At 37.0% G+C, this 19972-nt stretch overlaps 1 long non-coding RNA gene across 1 annotated transcript in view; it reads left to right on the top strand.

Moving 5' to 3' along the window:
* Positions 1 to 3570, top strand: part of LOC135296320 (uncharacterized) — a 28150-nt gene extending 24580 nt beyond the window's left edge. The window contains exon 5 of the long non-coding RNA XR_010358390.1: positions 148 to 3570. This is a non-coding gene — a long non-coding RNA (uncharacterized LOC135296320). The remainder of the gene's footprint in view (positions 1 to 147) is intronic.
* Positions 3571 to 19972: the final 16402 nt, after the last annotated feature.

Below are 19972 nucleotides of genomic sequence, written 5' to 3'. Positions count from 1 at the left end.
CATGCCATTTTAGTTGCATTTTGCATTTTGGGAAATTTTTAACTGATTGTTCAGTGGTAATGTCTTTGAACATTTGACAATATAATTTTTCCCCACCTACAAAGTTTGTTCATTGTCATGACTCTTTACCATTCCCTTTACTTTCAGGTTTATGCCCAAAATTTAGCATCTAGAGATGTTACTGGGCAACAAAGTATTGCTGTTCACTAAATGCTCTTCATGTATTTGTTGCAAGAGGAAGTTGGATCTCTGCTAATCCATTTGAACAATTCTTTTGACATTAACCACACTGCGCTTCTTGATGAAAGGAAGAATTTCAGGGAACCAGCTGGAAATCCTCTTTTCTCCTTTGGTCAATGCCAAATTCTCAGCTGCACATCATGTTCCCGCGTATGAACTGAAAGATAAGAAAGAACTTTGAGAAACTGAATCTCTCTATTGTGGTACCTGGAGGCCAATTATTGCTTCAGGTGGCTATGTAATCTATCATTTACAGATTGTTTATTCCTGTCTTTGGCTGACACTGCTGCTTTTGTGGTGATTGTCCAAGTTGGATCAGGCACGAAGCGTCTTGATTCCTTGAATCACTCCACAATTTGTACTAATGCTTTTCCTGTGGGCCAGTTGCCCATAGACAGATAATGGATACATTTGTAAAGTTTTGTTAGTATGGTGACAAAACCCTTTAATTGTGGGAAATAGTACTCAAAGAACAACTTCTTGAAAGATTTTAAGAAACTCTTCTATGAAATGTTTTAAATTTATGCATAGATCAAAGACTGAAAATAACATGAATAGTTTAAGTAGGCTGATAAGGAATACCAGGTAATAATGGTACAGTAAATAAAATAATCAAAAATTAATCCCTGAAACTGTTTTCAAAATACCCCACAAAACATTAAATCTCTAAACAAAAGAAAAGAACACACTCTTTATACTTTTCTATGAAATTGAAATCTAGAGATTTTGATGGTTAAACAGTGAGAATCCTTTTATACTGGGTAACAAAGGTTTGTACTGAAAATACAAAGAGAAATAGTTTTTAGGTCAGAGCACATGCAATAACCAAACAGGTTTTGAGTCTGTTCCTCATCTTGGATCCCAGAACTAATAGTATTTCAGCTATATCACTCTGCATCCTGTTTAACAGGACTATTTTTAAAGCAGTAGATGGATTTCAGTATGAAAACTGAACAAAGCTAATTGATGGTTTATTTTTCTTAAGCTCTGACACATATTTTTTAAAGTACATTTTGTCCATTTAATCAGCCAACTGTTACCATTACATATCTTCAGAGAACTTTTGTTTTCATTCCACTTTTCCAAAATGCTGTCTATTTTCTCATATTTTTAACAAAATTGTGTAGGTTAATGTTAAACTCTTCTGGAAGAATGGGGAGGTTCTGGTGCTTCAAAGCTTATCTATGTGAAGTCAGTGGGTATTTTATACAAGAGCATTCACTGACAACAGGAATGCTGGTATTGCATTTTGCCAGCAGGCATGTCCTCAGCAGTTTAAAACTGCAAAACAAACCTCAAGCCCACAGTTTTAAGAGAGTCTAAAGTTGTTTAACAAGAAATTAAAAGGATGCCAGTGCTTTCTGTTGCTTGAGAATTTGGAGAAAGCAGAGAGTACTGGCAGCTAGACTGAGCAACACTGGTAAAACCAAACTGCAAATTTTCAATACATGTTGAATGTTTATAAGACTTTCTCAAAAGACAGATGTATTATTAGGCCAGCAAAGAACAAAAAAATCTCTCAGAAGTAAATATATACTTTTTTTCTTTTGTGCAAAGAAAATGAAGACTGGTTTATGCAAATTCAGAAAATATTGTGCACATGTTCATTTACTACGATTTTTATTTTTAAATAATAACTTCACAAATACATAATATGGAATATTTTGCCTAAAAGAGCAAGTTGTGGGTCCTAGACCAGTCTATCAGTTCAAGCTGCATATCTTAACTCATGGGAGATTTTATTGTTTTTTCTGTGCTTAAATCAAAGGGACTCTGTTTAGTGCAAAAAATAATGAGGTTTCTTTTGAAAATTTGTGAACTCTGAATTAATATGAAACCAATAGAGTTTAGAAAATAGTTTCTCACTTTCTTGTATCTCTAAAGGGAGAACAATTTCCCCTTGCCACCTGGTTTAATTTGAATCCATGCTTTCAACAAACAGATGACAGAAAAGATAAACTACAGGAAGAATTAACAGGTAACTAGAAGAAGAAAAAAAGAGCTGAAGCAAGAAAGGGCAAGATAAATTTGTTAAATAGGATTTGTGATTCCTGTTGTATAAGGTAAAAATCTTTTTCAACACCTGATTCAAAACCACGGGTGAATTTAACAAAGTGCATGTATTTTGAGTGAATTAACTTATTTTTCTCTGTGTATTTTCACAGAGAGAATTTTTCAATGATCTATGCTAATCTACTGTAATACTTACTCAGGTTGCCTGCAAATATCTGACATTAAAAAAATCTTATATATCACCCAGACTTGTAATGCAGTACTCTATCTATCCTATTACAAAGTTCATAAAAGATTTCTCTATAAATAGAGATTATGAAAATAATTTCAGTGTCAACTCAATATAGTGTAGGTGGGACATGCTGCAGTGTAATCAGAGATTTACTCAAGCCTGTATGGGGGAAATGACTGAGGCTCTGTGTGCAAAGGGGAATAAATTAGGAAGACAAAAATATTTGAGCAGTAAAAGCAAAACAAAGCAAACCCACGTAACTTATTGCCATAGCAGTGTATTTGAAATGACTGATGAATGATGAAGGTGTTATGGCTACTTGTCAGGACTTGTCAAGATGACAATGCCCTAGAAGAATGCGTGGAAGCAAATCCCTTACTGAGCTCTAGGTCTCAAATCCTGAGGACAGAAACACTTCAGCTGTGGTATTGTTGGTTATGTTACCTGAAATTTGAAATCATGAATGCCTAAAAGTGCAAATATCTATTTAGAAACATATTTGAAATTATTTTACAACACCTTGAAAAGTACAATGAGAGCAAATGCCAAAGCCAATTTCACAAGTGAGGGATCCAGGGGCAAGAGAGTGCTCTCAGGTATAGGGAGGAGAAGGCACAAAAGGAAATTCCATACATAGGATAGGGTCACTGACCAGTCCCTGAATGTAAAAACTGGGGTTTGAGCTAAAATATACCAGTTTAAGCAGGCTCTGGGGCTACTTTTTATCTGAGAGCATGAACTTTGGGCGGGAGAGGGAAGAGATTGCAGGAAATCACAGGCTTCTTTAGGGTGAAGCTTCCCTTAAATGTGAGCTAAGACGTGAGCTGTGAAGCAGTGACAGAAGAGTGATAGTTTCACAGTGATCATTTCCTGTAATAAGGAGCAATTCCAGGCAATTATTGCATGTATTTAATTGTTATAATGAAAATATAAATTAAGGGCTATTCAGAAACCAGTTATTGCATGGGCAGAAGATGACATATAAAAAACACAAGCACATTTAAATATAGAAAAGTTTTGCATAGATAGAATGTAGAGACTCTTGGACAGTGGAGAGTGAGAGTTAGTAGAAGACAAGGACAGGAATTTCATATCTTTATTTTTTTATCCTAAATAGGAAAATTTAGATAATTTCTGCAGTCATGTGAGTTTTAATGGAAGAAGAATGTCCTTCTGTCTTCGGCAGGATGTTCATTGTCCCATTGGGCTCTTGGTGCTGTAGTCCTTGTGTCAAGGCTGACTACCCTTATTCTGCTTTCAAGATATTTACAGACACCACTTCTCTAAGTTACTAAAGATTTATACATATTTGCTTGTTTTCTTCTCATCTTTTTTGTTTTTTTCCCCCCTTTTAGTTCTGCTTGCCCTTTTTTTGTCTGGAGGCATTAGAACATAATTTTTAACACCTTTTTAATTTTTTCTGTAAAAAATATTTGCTTTTGGTTTTGGATTTTCCATCCAATTTGGCAAAATGTTGGATAATTCATTCGAATAATATATTAAGAAAATTAATGTGAAGTCTTTTGCTGATAAAATACTTTCCCTTATTTAATTAAGGAAATCACATTATTCTCTGTTTTGTGTCATAGTCACAATCCAGAACTTTCTCCTCCAATATGATTATTTAGGAAGGATCCCTACACTCTGTGTATGTCCTTGTGCACTGGGTGCCTCAGGTACCTGAGATATCTGCGTAGGGATAGCAGGGAAGAGAGAGGAACCTATAGGAGGCTGGGTTACTTCTTGATTGTCAGCTGCCATCTGGGGGCCACAGGGGATCCTTTAGGCACTGGACATCTGTGTTCTGCTGACAGAGTCCAGTGACACATTTCACTTACCCAGACTTTGCTCTGGTGCAGTCATGGCTGTGTTAAATCTGTTGGAAGGCTTGCCCTCCACAGCAGTGTTTTCTGTGCACCACTCTATGGTATTGAAAGGGGTTTTTTTGTTTGTTTCTAATTCTCTACATGTTTAAGTCACAAGAAGCAAAATAATATTTTGTAGTGAAGCAATGCTGATTTTCCCCACCTGGATTTGTGGTTGTTATATTAGCTAAAGCTAGGTAAATAACACACCAGGGAAATGATTACTGAGGGTTGCATTTACTGAGTATTTTCACAGAATTCCATTATAAAATTTTCTGTCAATCCTTGTTACATTAGGGAATGTATTCTCAACTGTGTCATCTTTCTAGTAAAGTATTCTAGTAAAACTGTCATTGTATTTTCTTGTTCCTTCTACTGAGCTCTCTGGGGTAAAAACAAGGGTTTAATTTGAGGGCAATCAGATGCTAATTTTTAAGACACTTGTTTATCTATGGTAATTTACTGCAAGGGAAATTTCACTGGTACAAGGCAAGCAGGAAAACAAAGCAGTTTGGCTCAAGTTTCACTCACAGTCTCTGAATGGGAACTGTGCTGCCTATGTAAATCAGATCTGTGGTCTAAAAGAAGCTTCAGGGCTTTAAAAGCCTCTATATGTATGGGTGTCTTACTGACCCTGCATCATTCCCACAGCCCCAGTGACTAACAGGACACAACCTGGCCCCTACCACTTTTCTCTACCTACACTCTTGCTCTATTTCTTTGTGTGTGTGAGGGGACAGAGGCATGTCTGTCCTTCTGTTCAAGTCTTCCCCCTTGATGCCTGTCTGGCAGATCTGCCAAGCGAGAACGGGGCCATTTGAGACTTACGATTCAAATACTAACCTGGCATTGGGGTGACAGTGGGCACAGCCACTCTTCAGAAAAACAAGGAGTTCTTTGAAAAGCAAAGTTAAAGAAACTGTGCTTCGTACAGCTTTACATGTTTTGATTTGGCCTCAATGTCTTCAGCTCCTACTTCTCCTGCCCTTTTTATATCACTCTTTCCACCCCTCTCCCCAGGAATCACATTCAAACAATGCTCTCCACTCTTTGTCCCCTGTTTGGCATGCTATCCAGAAACCACATAAGCTGTCTAGCCAGCTGAGCACAGTCTGGTGTAAGGAAAAAGTATTTTTGGCTATCTGCCACTTTGTCACTATTTCTTTTACAGCTAGTTATTGGGGAGCTTGCATCAGTCTCCTTTGAGATCTCATTAGCACCTTGAAAATCCAATGTCACTTGAAAAGAGCAGGAAAAACCTGAAATTTGAAACTTCTCTGTATATTTTTATTCTGTCTTTGATTGATATTTTCCAAGATTGTTTTACTAGTAATTGTTGTTCTGGGAAAGATGTCAAGTGTTATCAAGGTGTTCAGGCAGCAGAGAGTTACTGCTCCACAGAAATCTGCTCACAGGTTATCTATTGCTAACAAAACAACTTATTATGGGGTTTTTATGAACACTCAGGGTGGGATCTGTTATTCAAATAGTGATTAATTAAGATATTAAGAACTTTCTGTACTTTGATGTGGGTGGGTATCTCCTTGACCACTGGGATATATTGATACCCAGTCCTAACCCTTATTACATAAACAAGTTAGGAATTTTCTAAATTATTTTTCGTTGTCTAAAGCACCTTTTCTACAGCTACAGCTGCACTTTGACATGAAGGCATAAGTTCTTTTTTTAAAAGCTATGTATTACATTAAACTCTTCAGTGTTTTCATCATAGTGCTAGTGCCTTAGCTTTTATTTTATTATGGGGAAGAGATCCTCCCTTTTACATTTAATTTGGCTTTCTGTTCTGTAGATCAGATATTCTGAAAGAAGTATCAGAAGATTTACACTCCATATTCTGACATAGATTTACTAGCTGTATTAATTTTAACATTCTCAGGATAATATTGATACCACCATTGAACTTAAGATTCATAGAGAAAAAGATCAAAAGGATCCATTCTGTCATCTTCCCTGATCTGTGGATGCCTTATATTTAACGCAGTTACTAATATCTTGATCCAAGTGCCATGGACTTCATTAATTAATATAATTCAGTAGCTCTTGTTACGCCTTTCACAGAAATTTATAGAAGATAATCACCAAACTCTCCCTGTTTGAAGTCTATGGGAGCTGTCTTCACAGAGCATTGAACTCTCTATATCATCTTTGAAATAAAATAAACAGTAACACTCTGACTGAAAGGTATTTGCTCCCTTTTCCAGTCATTTTTATAGCTCTCTAATGCATTATAGAGTACTCAAAAATCTCCATTAGAGCAGGGGTATCAGAAACACCTAGAATAATCCAGGATATTAAAAAAAAATATCCTGTATCTAGATAACATCACATTTTCTTTCTTCTTTCTCACTGTTGTCTTTCTAGCTTTAGCAAGAGAGATCAGGCTTTGTTATTTTTTCTCAAAGTTCTGACTACAGCTATATCCTTTGTGGTCTATGACATAGTTTGCTCATGGGTTTACCACTTGCAAGGTGGATTCCTGTTATCTATAAAAAGTAATGAAACTAGGGGAGGTTTGTCATAACTGGAAAAAAAAAAAAGAAATATAACAGTGTGTGTCCTCCTGGAATTAATTTCCAACTATACAAAGGATAAAAAGTCAGAAATTATCTACCTATTTTACCAAGGGGAAAACATGCTCTACCAGCATGGCCGTCTCACATGATTAAATGATTTTCAATTTAGGTGACCAGAGAGCAATAGCTGAAACTCAAATTCAGTAATGCTTTTGATGCCACCTCCGTCAACATCTTCAATTAGAAGGTAACTTATGGACAGTGTGATTTGACTCTTTAAGGTGGGTGATGACTTGGTGCCTAGTAATGAGTGGATAAATACTGTGTATTCAGCACTAACAGAGAAGTCTCTATTATCGAATAACTCTATCAACAGTCTGGAGGATAAAATTCCTTAGAAAATGTAAGAACATTTAAGAGAACATGAAAGTTTAAACAGAGCATTAGATGCAGAGAGTTGAATAGTGAGTGGCAAAACTTTGGTCAAGAGTATCCTAAGGACTGTGTCAACAGGAAGATTACAAATTTTAAAGAAAAGCACACATTTCCATACTGGAAGAAAAATAATAACAATAAACTTAAGCCTGGGCAGGGACAGCTGTGAGTCACAGTGCTCTCATGGCCCTGATGAGTAGAAGTAAAGTCAATTGATGGAGACAAGTCATCTCTTTTCTCTGCTCAGCAGCAGTGGTACTGGAAGTTTGCTTCCAGCTTTGGTTTTTCTGCTCAAAAAAGCTGTTTGGAGATTGGCTGACATCAGCAGAAGGCTACCAAATGATATGGTGATCAGGCAAGGAACCTACCTGGAGAAGTTGATGGAGTTGGGAATCCTTAACATGTCAGGAGGAAGGTAAGGTGAGGTCTAAGAACTGCCTGGAGATAATTGCTGGCAGCTATGAAGATGGTGGAGCCAGTTTCTTTTCATTGATGGCAGAAGGCATAAAGAGGCCAAAGACTGAATTTTGTAATGTTTGCTAGTCATGACATTAAGAAGGAGACTTTCCTTTGGAGGATTATGCAACATTGGAACAGGTTCTGTCCTCGGAGAGGATGGACAAGCCAGACAAAACTACAGCTATTGACCCCATGCAAGAGATTGCTGTGCTTTGGATAGAGAGATAGAGCAGATAACCTCCAGACATGCCTCCAACCAGAGTTCAATGATTCTGTGATATATAGATGTGTTTCTCTGGATCAAAATCCAAATATTTTATATGACCATTTAAACCTTGATGTTGTTTAATGTTTTTTCAGTTATCCCATTAGTAGATTTCATGAGCAGTATGTAGTTTGTAGTATCAAATAGTTGTTGATAATGTTGAATGTTAAACATCCTTGAGAAATGCCACTATGTTTCATTTTCTAATCAATGTCGATTTTTTTAAACTGAATATTTAACTTATTTGTTAATCTGTATCCCTGATGAGGTGTTTCTGTTTAGTAAGACAAATGATTTCTACTTCCAAAAGACTAAACATAGAAAGTACAGATGCCTTTATTAATCAAGCATGTATTTTTCACTCAAAAAGTGAAATCTGGTTAGTTTTTACTGTGATCATTTTCCATTAAATTATGATTGGTACTGATTACTTTTCAAATCTGCTAGTTTTGCTTTGTTCATTGTTAATACAATCTTGTATCATCTGTTCCACCACCATGCCTGGGGCTGGTGCCATGTCACCTTTTTGAAAAGATGTATAGTTTCCATTCTTCCTGAATTTTTACTGTGTTCCAGACTGGTAACACTGTACTATCAGTAATTCTGAAATCATTTGTCCAGCCATTTATTGAATCTTAGATTCCCACTAGCTGACCCATCTAGTCTTAAAAAAAAACATTTTGCCAGTCTCTCCTTATTTTTGTGGAACTAGCCCCATTTGAAGCACTTGCATGTGTGCACACATCTTGTGGGTTGCACCTTTGGTTACCCCTGCTCCAGTCAAGTAATTGGGTTATTTATGTTGATTGTAAAGAGTTCTGAAACACCTGCCTGGTTTTCACACTGAGGTGCACCTTTGGGTCAGATTGTTTTCCACCATCCCTTTAAAAATGTTCAACCACTCTTTATTTCTGTATCTGTTTTGTAATAATTACTTATTTTTCTAATACAAACTTGAGCTTGAGGAGCAATTTATTCTCTTGCCTACTTTGAGCAATAGTCTTGATGAGAAGGATTTTCTTAGTACATGGATCTGTATTTTTCTGAATTCCTCCAGGTCTCATTATGTTATGTTTATTCACAAATTTTGGCATGCATGTCCATATATGTATATATAAATATGTATTTATTTGTCCATTCCATCTTTCTGAAATAAATGATAGCCAGAGGTATTTAAAGATGAGATTTTTTGCAGAGTTGTTTCCAAAGTTTAGAAAAGAAAAAGTGATGTTTCTCTGATGAGATGAAATACACGGCTTATGTCAAATTATTTGTATTACTGCCATTAGCACAGGATCTCATTATCATTTATACTCAATGCTTCCTACTTGAACCTCTTAGTGACCCTCTTTGCATAAAAGTAAATTTTGCTTGGTTTTATTAAGTGATAAAATTAACCTCTTGTCTTTTTTTCCGCATCCAGGTAGCCAGAATTGTTTAGGAGGAGGGACATGCTTGCCTACACTCTTATTTTTATTTTTTCTGTCCAGAATGAGATTGCATGAGAGAAATTAATCACCTTGGCTTTTCTTTGTGCTCTGCAGCATGTCTTCTTCCCTCAACACCAATTCTGCCTTTGGGACTTGCATAAAAACAAACCACATTACCCTGCACTCTGTCCTGCACTTGGTGCTGACATCAAGCTTTTTAAAGGTGGGGCTCATTTCCCCCTTGATAAATATCTTAAAATATGTAAATAGAGTTGCCTGTATAAGTTAGTTCCGTGCAAAAAATTGACATAGGAAAGGAAAACACAGCGAAAGACAAATGGAACAGAGTTGGCTGTAAACTGAGAGTTAGAGGCTCTAAAACAAGTGATTTCTTTGCTCCTCCTAATTGTGTACGTATAAATCTGAAATGTGAAAATTTTCTTTTTTTTTTTCCACCAATCTAATTTTTGGCTTGATCCTGCTTAGTAGATTGCTTAGAAGGGTGAATAACATAATTGCAATGAAATATGGAGAGTTAGCTCTATGTTTGCTTTGGTCTTAAACTGAGAATCACTCATTGAATAAAGCAATGAAGATTGTCGATAAGAGCCGTAGAATTATCTGTCAGGACCAAGTTAGGTAGAAAATGCTTACAGGAACAAGGTCAATCATTACCACTCTGAACGACCATTTCTGTGTTTTCTGGGAACACTCACCACTCACAAAGTTATTTTTATTTTTTTTCTTTCTTAGAAGTCATGTCATATCTGCTCTAAATAGAGGATATTTAGCCCCTTTGATGAATTTGGCAAGGATAAGTGAAGCCATCATTTCATTAACACTTTTTTAACTAATAACCTTTCTTGCTGACCTGATAAATTTTGAAGTTTCTGCCTAGATAATTAACAGAAAATATTTCGAAGTGGTCTTCTTGCTCTTCCTCTCTTTTTTTTTTTTTGCCACAGATTTTACCATCCTGAGAAATGGTGGGCACGAATGGAAAGCAAATCTCTGAAAACTGCTGAAAATAAAGGTACTGCTAAAGCTGATGGGTAACAAACTCAGTTGGCTTGCTTTGTGGTTGCAACCTGTAGTTGGAATGAGAACTGGTGGAAGAACCACCAGTTCTTCCAGTGAGTTCATTCATCTGGAGCTGGCTTGGACAGTTTCGTGTGCCACCTCACGAAAAGAACCTAGAATTTAGCTTTGATTAAAGATGCCTTTGGTTGACTTACCAGAAAGCTCCATATGGCAGCAGCCTTGAGAGCTTTCAGAACATGCTTTTGCTTGTCACTTGTGTTCCAGTAAATGTCAGCACAACTGAAATCCCCATGATCAATGTGTGTGCTTTTTTACAACTCTCCTTTTTTCATGCATAAATGCTTCCTGTTCTGCCTTCTAATCCTGCCCTGGAGATGCATAACAGTTCCTTATGACTATTGTTTTTCACTATTTTCACTCTCATCTCAGTCCAAACTTTTTCAGCTGTGGTGAGCAGACTATATTTGTAAACTTTTCCCTCTGAGATAATGTCCTTCCTCACACATGTTTGCATATAAATGCAGTGCATCCTGCTACTTGAATGCTAACATTGCCAGTTCCCTGGTTTAGTGATAGTGAAGTATACTATGAATGATCTACTATTTCATTACTTATGTAAATATTAAGGATAAAGAGGGGAAAATATTCTGAATCTCCCTGTGGCTTTTATGATTCTGTTTTTTAAGCAGGGTGAAGTCTTAAGTGAGATAATAAAATAACTCTCTTATTTACACACAAACATTAGTTAGCAGATCTGTGACACAAGACATTTTCTTAGCAACTTCAGTGACTTCTAGTCCAGTCTCATGTTAAGATTGACCTTTTCCCTGACTGTAGGATGTTTTTTTTTGTAGGATTGGTGATTCTACATTTTTGATATAATATGATTCTTTCTCAAATACTGCTTTGAATTATTCTTTTGGATGTTTTTTCCTATTCCTCTCACCATTTGTATGGACTGGCCTTTCATAATCCTTCCAGAGCTTCATATATCATCTTCTACTGATGCCAGCCATGTCTTCTGTTGGATTCAACAGACTGCCCATGTGAATTAATGGTCCATATTAAATAAAGGAATTTTATAACCTGTTCTACTTTTTTCCTCCATCAGAGGCAGATACCAGGTTATTCAGAAGCACACACACTGAGTCACCACAAACCAAACTATTTTCTTTTTTTTTTCTTACTCTGCAATTTTTGCTAAAACTTTCCTCCTCCCTCTTTTTGCTTTGAGGAAAAAAATGCCAAAAGCACAAAACCCTTTCATAAACAAGCCTAAGCATCAACTTCTCTCTTTCTTTAAAATGCTAGCTGATGTTGTGGTCACATACCACATGATTCCTGGAGCCTTTAACTCTGACACCACTCTTCAAGTGGCCCAAAACAAGGACACCAGGGGAGCCAGCCGAACATCAAGCCTGGGTTTGGTTAAGCCAAACATATCCTTTCTATTAAGCTTCAGCTGCCTCTTGCCATCTTCATGGACCCATGCAGATTTCACTCACCCTCTCAAATGTCATTTCTTAGGGCTGCTATTTCACTTCTACAGCATTGTGGTCCTTTTGATGAGAAATCTCTGTCTGATGCTTCTTTCTCCTGCTGTAATAAAACAACCAGCACCTTCATGGCACAGCAGGTAACTGCTCTCTGGCTACAAGAACCTTTCTTGAACTCTTGTTGTCCTGTAGTAGATCTGAACAGTAACTTTTGTGCTTCCACCAGGGTGGTACATAGGAGAGGAAAAGGCCGGATGAACTATGCTCTAGGCCAAGAACTTGGCTATAACTTTCCCAAATGGCAGTCTAGTAGTGGTGGGGAATGTCTTTATTGTTCTCTTACTTATACAGTCAAATATTTTATTGACTAAGTTTTCACTATGGAGGGTGGGTTTTGTTTTTCTTCCCTAAGGAATTTTGGGGTGGCAGATATAAAAATGAAAGGAACACAATATGGGGAATGAGTTTATAGAAAATAGGGTATAATGCAGACCATGATTTTAGACATATTTGATGCTGAGAAAATTTTTGCTTCTCCGTGACCATTTATCAATGTTATTTTGCCCACCCCTCAGCTCATATCTGGGTGACAATAATAAGCCTTATTAAAGTAATTAAGATTTTTCTGCCTCTCTTAAATAAAATATAGAACTTCAGATAATTCCTTCAGTGTAATACTTGAATATGTTATACAAATAATGAGAAAACCATATACTCAATTTGACTCTTGACAGTGTCTATAGTAAATAATGTAAGACATTTACTTATTTAAATACAGTTCTAGCACTCCTAGGGGTAAACTTGAATGAACTTAATTAAGTGTTAAGTGTGAAGGGGAAATGTAGAAAGCAGAATTCCCCAAATAAATGAAGAAGCAGTAGAAAGTAATGCCCTAAGTATGACTTTGCATTGTAGTCCAGCTCCCAAGAGCCTTAATGATATTGGTCTGCTCATACTCTGTTACTCAAGTGGGAAGTGCTGGGCCTGATGTGCTGACTTCAATTTTTTGTGTCCTGGAGATGAGGAACTGCATCACTGAACAAGAGAAGTAAGTGGCTTGGAGTGGTTGTCTAAATGGGTACATTTAAAGAAGGTTTGAAGATATCAAAATATGTGAAAACTGGCATGTTTTACCCCAGGAAATAAAATATGAGATGTTGGAATGCTGAAAAGACCAACAGAGTTGGTGAATCTTTGCCCTTAACATAACTAAAAGCATCAGGCAGGGATTAAGAAAGGGTCATTTAGCTGAGTCAGTAGAAGAAAAACCTGGGTTGCTTTGTTCTGCCCTGTGAAAGGCTGAAACAATTTGCCAAGTCTTCTTCCATTCAGACACACAGTGGAGAATATACTTTAAGAAGCAAATCCCTGACATATTCCTTGCCTGTATTTTTTGTTATTCTGCCTTTTTTTTGTGCTTATCTTTTAAACCATGAGAGGTGAGTTATCATTATGATTAATAATTGGATTTCTGACTGTGTAAGTCCCATATACAGCTCTCCTGTTCCACTCAGGATCATAATGCTACTCCTGAATCAGAAGACAGAATTACCTACAGGACATTTAGGACTTTCCAGGAATAAAGGAAGAGAGTCTGGGCATAGATATTCTTCTCTCCATCTCCTAGCATAATGCAGACCTTCTTGGATATCCCATGCAGAAGCTAATCTTCACCAAATTCTTATTTTTAAGGGTGTGGATTTTAGTTCCTAGGGAAGTGATGTGAGGTGTTGGAATAAAGTTTGACATATTTTTGGAATGGATAATATCAGAGATTTTGCAAGAGTCATTCTGACATTGAAATTGCTCCCTTCACCTCACTTGGACTGAATTCTTCTGCTACATCCTGTGATAAAAACCAAAGTGAAGAAAATATCTAGAACAGAAGAACAATAGTTTTCTATTGAAGGGTAGAAAACAAACATACAAAAGCAAATTAAATTAAAATTACATAAAGAGCTGAGTTGAGGAGGGGTATGTTCAGTTGAATCATGCATGATGTGAAAAATGTGAGCAAGTGCCGGGGTCGGCTGTCACTTGTCTCTGCCCCAGCACGGGAAAAGGTGGCTCTGGGCAGGCCGCGCTTTCAAAGAAGGAGTCTGGACTCTTGCTTTTCGGTCTTCAGTTGAGTTTATTGTTCTTTATCTACAAAGTTTTTCTGTCTGTCCAGCCGAGTTCTGATCAGCAAGACAGCCAAGGGCACTCTTCCCCCACCATGGGGCGGTTGTCTCTTTTATAGTGAAAACTACGTATATTTACCTTCAATTTCCAATACTTTTCTCCCTTGTTGGCAAGTGCACTTTCACTATGAACCAATCCACACATGCCAACATCATCCCGAACATGGATGCCAAGGAGAAGAAAGAAGAAGGACAGGGCACGCCCAAATTCCTCCATCTTGGGACTCCCGACCCCCATGTACAGAATTTCAAACCCCCCTGTACAACATACAAAACCCCCCTGTACAGTGCTCCAAAATTTTTTCCTTCACACTGTGATTCCTACTACTGTGCCACTTAAACTTTTGTGGCCTGTAATTCTTTATATAAGGTTGGCAGTTTGCTCCATGAATTAAGAACAAATTTCCAGGTGTCTTTGGCTTCCCGCCAGGGTCTCCGAGCCCCTGCCAGGGCTTTGAGACATCCAGGGCATCCAGAGAGATGTCCTGGGTTCCGACAAGCAAGGAGTGATCAGTCATTGTTTTTGGGGGCAGAAAAACTAGTGGGCCTCAGCAAAGCTTTCCTGCAGCAGGTTTAAAGGAAAAAAAAAAGAAAATCTTTATGATTCATATTAAATTCTAAGAATCCTCATGGGACATTTTGGAGGCCAAAAACACAGAGAGAGCTGGAAAGGATCTGGATAGATTAGTGAAGATTGAGTCCATTTGTGACTATTCCATACAGACATTAGATGCAAGCTTCGTGTCAGACACTCCCACTGATAGCTGGAAACAGGGGATTACAACACAGGAAGAACCCTTTAATGTGGGCTCTGTTCTTGTTCTGCTCTGTACACATCTGCTGCCAGCAGTTCTTGGAGAAAGGATACTGAATATATGGACCTTCAGTGTTGGACACAGCAGAGCACTTTGTAGGAAACAGCTGGTAGCTTTCTGGATCCCAGAGGAATGAAACACATCTTCACTTGGCTGTCTTTCAAGAAAATGTTTAATGTGAGATCTGTAGTGAACTTTATAGCTGAGAAATGCAAGGCCATTTGGTTATAATGATATTGTAGCTATATTCCCTGAGTTAACTGCAGTGTACCAGGTGATCTTTCAGTTTTCTAGTGATTACACTAATTTAATGAATAAAATAATGGTGTTAGGTATGTATTAATACCAGCTGCATAGTTTGTCTGAAATGCACAGCCTAAACAAAAAAGAGCAGCAGTACCTATGGGTTTAGAAATCCATCACAAATGTCATGAAAGATTGAGAAAATTTGAAAGTATGGTGAATTAAGGTTTTTCAAGTGCTCCTATGCAGAAATATAACACCAGGTTTCATATCAGAGACTATAAAAGGCCCTGTTTCTGTGTTATTTTCTCAATTCTCCTGAAACAGAAATATAAATACATATTTTCAAAGTATGAGGGATTTGATTTTTTTTCTCTACTCATTGGTGAAAAGAACTAAACCAACATTAAAAATGGAAGGCTGGCTAAGGGTAAATTAAAGAGTGTGCACTACTCCTGCTTGCTGCACCTACTCACACACCGAGGACCCTCTAGGACATATTTGGCAATCCTAGACAGCCCAGACAATGATGAGCCCTGTAGTGCATTCTGAAGAGGACTACTCATAGTTTCAAGGTTTATTTAGTGAGAAAGGCAGACAGAGCTGAAGGCTTCACACTAGAGAAAATTGTTTTCTCTCAATTTTTCTGGAGAAAATGCTTTTCTCCAGTCCTCGTTAGGTCTGCCCTGAGCACTGACTGCCAAAATACTTGTGCCATCTGCACCTGCCACACATAGGTCTGGAGAGGGGTGACCTCTCTGTAGCAGAGGCTTGAACTGAGGCTGTGTGTGGGAACAAAAATGTTCTTCTCCAACCAAAGATGCCGTGGTGTGGCAAGGGCATGGCACCAAGCAGGAGAACCCATCCAAATACACAAAAATGCTCAGACAGATGTGCAAGGCAAAGAGAAAGACTCCACCAGGTCATTAAAGGAAAATATTTGCAGGAAATACTGCGTGAATATCTCTTCATGGTATGAAATGTATTCACTTTGGCAGTGTTTGTGCCACCCTTTTATTCATTTTAGAACATTTACTAAACCCAAAAATAACTGACAAGAATTTTTACAGATCTAGCAAAGGTCAAGTAACTATCACAAGCTTAGAAAGCAAAAGTTGTATTTATGATGGTTGAGGGCTCATGTTGAAAAGGGCACAGGCTTCAGGTGTGTGATTCATGCAGTACCATGTGACCTCTTTTTCCAATGGAAAAAGGTCACATTTCAGTGTAAATATTTTCAGAAGCAAGAAAAAAATTAGTTTGAAAATAATTTTTTGCATATGGTTTTGAAGATGATGAACTTTTTTAGAGAGAACAACTTAAAAAATAAATATTTTTAAGAAAAATTGCTATCTTGTGACAAGTTGTCCACTGAGCTCTGCCTTATATAAAACAGGATATTTTGGTTATGCTATTGTGAGCACTCTCTTATGCAATCAGTAAGATAAAAGGTGAAACATTTTCTGTTGTTGTGGTATCAGAGCACATGAAACTCACCTTCTTAAATAATTTCCCTGGAGGTCTTGAAAAAGAAAATTGTAACATAGAAAAATATGCCTGTATATTGTAATCAGCACACTGACATTTGGACTTTTTCATGTGGAATTTAAGAATTCCAGGAGGATTAACTTTTTGAAGAAGTGAATATTTGATAGTTCTGTATTTAGATGAAATTCATACAGTGACAGAAAAATTCTGCAAGGAAATTTCTGTTTGTTTTAAGTGTAATGCTTCAAATACACAAAGAAAACTAAACTTATATTCCCTAAATAAAACATATGTTTGTCTCCCCTACTCAGAGTATCTGATTATGTAGAAAATCCCCTAAGTTAATCAGCTTTTATTATTTTATTATGTTCTCTATGGTTGTGTATTACAAAGAAAGGAAAACCCAAAATAACCAAGAAAAAGAAAACAACAAAAGACCTTGCAAAAACCACCCACTTAGACTCCCCCAAAACACCTTCATTCATTCATTTGCTTTTTAAAATAATTTTTAATTTGAGAGTATGTTAAGGAAGACCCCTTCTTACAGATGGCCTGGAATGATTAAATTTCATTTTAATTTAATAAATGTAAATTTAAATTTAATTTACAGCATGAGACAGTGAGGAAAGCTTGCATACCAGCCAAAAGAATTGGAAATAATGTTCAGAGTGCCGTCACATAGGTACACAAAAAACTCCATTAAATCCTACACTTTACGTTCATTCCAGAGTCTTCATGGATAAACCAGGGAGATCAGCCCTTGAGCTGCTATTGGTTTCACCTAGGTGGTAGCATCTATTTATTTCTGTGAGGGACAGAAGTAGCCATTCCCAAATGAAAAGCAGAACTTAAAATAAAAATTATGAAGGAACTGCACTCAGCTAGTTTGGCACTCAGTGTTCTGTATCTTGGCCTTGTTCTGCTTTGTGGTCTCTGGGCTAGAAAATATATTTTGTTCCAACAATTAAAGTTCCATTTTACGTTTCTCGGGACTAAAATTTCTGGCTGAGATATTGCCAACAATAGAAAGCTAAAAAGTTAATCCAAGGGTGGGGCACAGCATTGAATAAATTGTACATTTCCCTAAGAGGTTTTTTCATTGCTCCATCCTATATCCAACACTGAAATAATACCATCTTTAACTAGGTTAAATTGACACTTTTTTGTTCATTCCTTGGGAGCACATGACTGCAATGTGACAAGCCTCACATTTGACCCTCAAATGGTTTTCAGTTTTTTCTTTACAGACAGGCTCAGTATTTTCATGGGCTCAGTTATTACGAACTTTGGAAAAAGGTAATGTGTAGCCCATCTGTCATTGAGCTACTTCAAGTTCAGAACAGAAATACTGCAACCAATGGGCCTGCTTGTCAACTTTACAAAAGTTAGACCAAATATGTGTTTCCTACTGTCCCACTGTTTTTCATCCCACAGTTATAAAAACCACAGTTAAGCCATGTTATCTGATCAGGTCCTTGTACACCATATAATTCAATGAATCATTATTAACTGAACAAATAAAAATGGTTTTCACTTTATGTTATCTTGTTTAATGTCAAACATGTGCAGTTTGTTTTCCTTGAGTTTAATTTCCTTTGTCATGTTCTCATCCACTTTACCTGTTCTGCCTTGTCTCATCTTTTTTAAAAGGACAACACTGGTTTTTGGCTTTCTCACGTCCTTTGATCCCGGCATTGTGGGGCTCATGATCTAATTTATAGATAATCTATCAAGACTTGGTGGCTCTGAGTACAGATCTGAACACTGCTCTTAAACCTTGCAGAAAGGTTGATATTTTCAGATTATAATACACAGATTATGATGAGCTGCTTAGAGTATTTTTCTAGAAATGCCTAGGGGAAGTTTGAAAAAATTGTATCAAATCTTAGAACACACATTTTGGGGCAATGCCCAGGTTACATTTGCTTTGAAATAGATGACTGATGATCTGGTAACTTGGGATCTGCTGTAAATTACATATATATGCAATCCAGATATGGTGTTAGACTCTTGAAGGTTGGGCTCATTTATGCACCCTTCTTACAAACTGTAGAAAGCAAAAGGAGGAACTTTAATACTCTGTAGCATGACGTGGTTGTTTTGAAGCTGAAGAGTTCCTGAAGAGGCCATCAAATAGTGTTTGATGGCAGTCTTGTACTTCTTGAACCCCATTTGGAGAACCTTTAAAAGTAGCCTGTAGATAACCAGCAGTCCAAAGTCTGAGGGGTGAACACTTCTTGGTCCATGGCAAAAAGCTGTTTTCTGTCATATGGCCTCCGACATACCTGAGTGGTCTTCAGAGGCCTATAGTGTAAGTACCTACATTTTCCCCTAAAAGACATTACGATGACCAGTTTCTTAGCTCTATTTGTTGCAGTTCTATTTGTCCCAACTTTTTTCATTCCTACTGAGACAGAAAAACAATGAAGACTAATACATTGGCTAAGGAACTCATTCAAAAGAAATGTAGGGGATGATCCACCTACTTTCAGACCCAGCATGGCTGGACCCCCTTTATGTCTACATCTATATCTGTATCAATCTAAGATGGGGAAATAGGAGACTATACAAACTCTTGGGTTTTATTATTGTTTAGATTTTTACTTTTTTCTGCACAAGATTAGTTATGACACACCATACTGACTACACAAATAGTGTTTTGTTGCTTGCAAGAAGTAAAGAAGAGATACACATACTAAGTCAACTTCCCTATTGCAGGACTTGGCTGAAAAGCTGTTTGTAAGTCCAAACAGATGTTTAGAACAATGAAAAGTTTATGGAGTTGTGTTTATCTTTAAAAAGAGAATGTTTCAGAGTTCATTCAGGCTCAGGATCCAGTCTTTCTTGGAGGAACTAGACTTGCTCAGGTAGATTATAGAAAAGCTCACAGAAAGACCTTTTTCAGATATCACAGAAAAGCTTCCCTTCCATTGGAAAGCAAAGACTATTGCATTGCTCACTGTCGGGTTTTTTTTGAAGATCAAATCTGCTAAAAATTTTTTAAGCCTAAATTTGTGAATTTTTACTAGATTTTCAAATATATTTTTAACTGATTATAGCTCTTGACAGATGTTTAGAAGACAGTGAAAAATAGTTCCTTACTTAGAAAAAATTCATATTTTGCTCCTGCATTTAGAAGTATTTTCAATAGTGTTAATACTTACAGAAATGATTTAACACTGAAAAGTCTGCTTTGTGCAATTTTATGGTTCAGGCAAAAAATAAAACTACCTTTT

Source organism: Passer domesticus, chromosome 3 (genome assembly GCF_036417665.1).
Source record: "Passer domesticus isolate bPasDom1 chromosome 3, bPasDom1.hap1, whole genome shotgun sequence".
Taxonomy (NCBI): Eukaryota; Metazoa; Chordata; class Aves; order Passeriformes; family Passeridae; genus Passer; species Passer domesticus.
The sequence above is the reverse complement of the archived record's forward strand: the minus strand, read 5'-3'. Positions and strand labels throughout refer to the sequence as shown.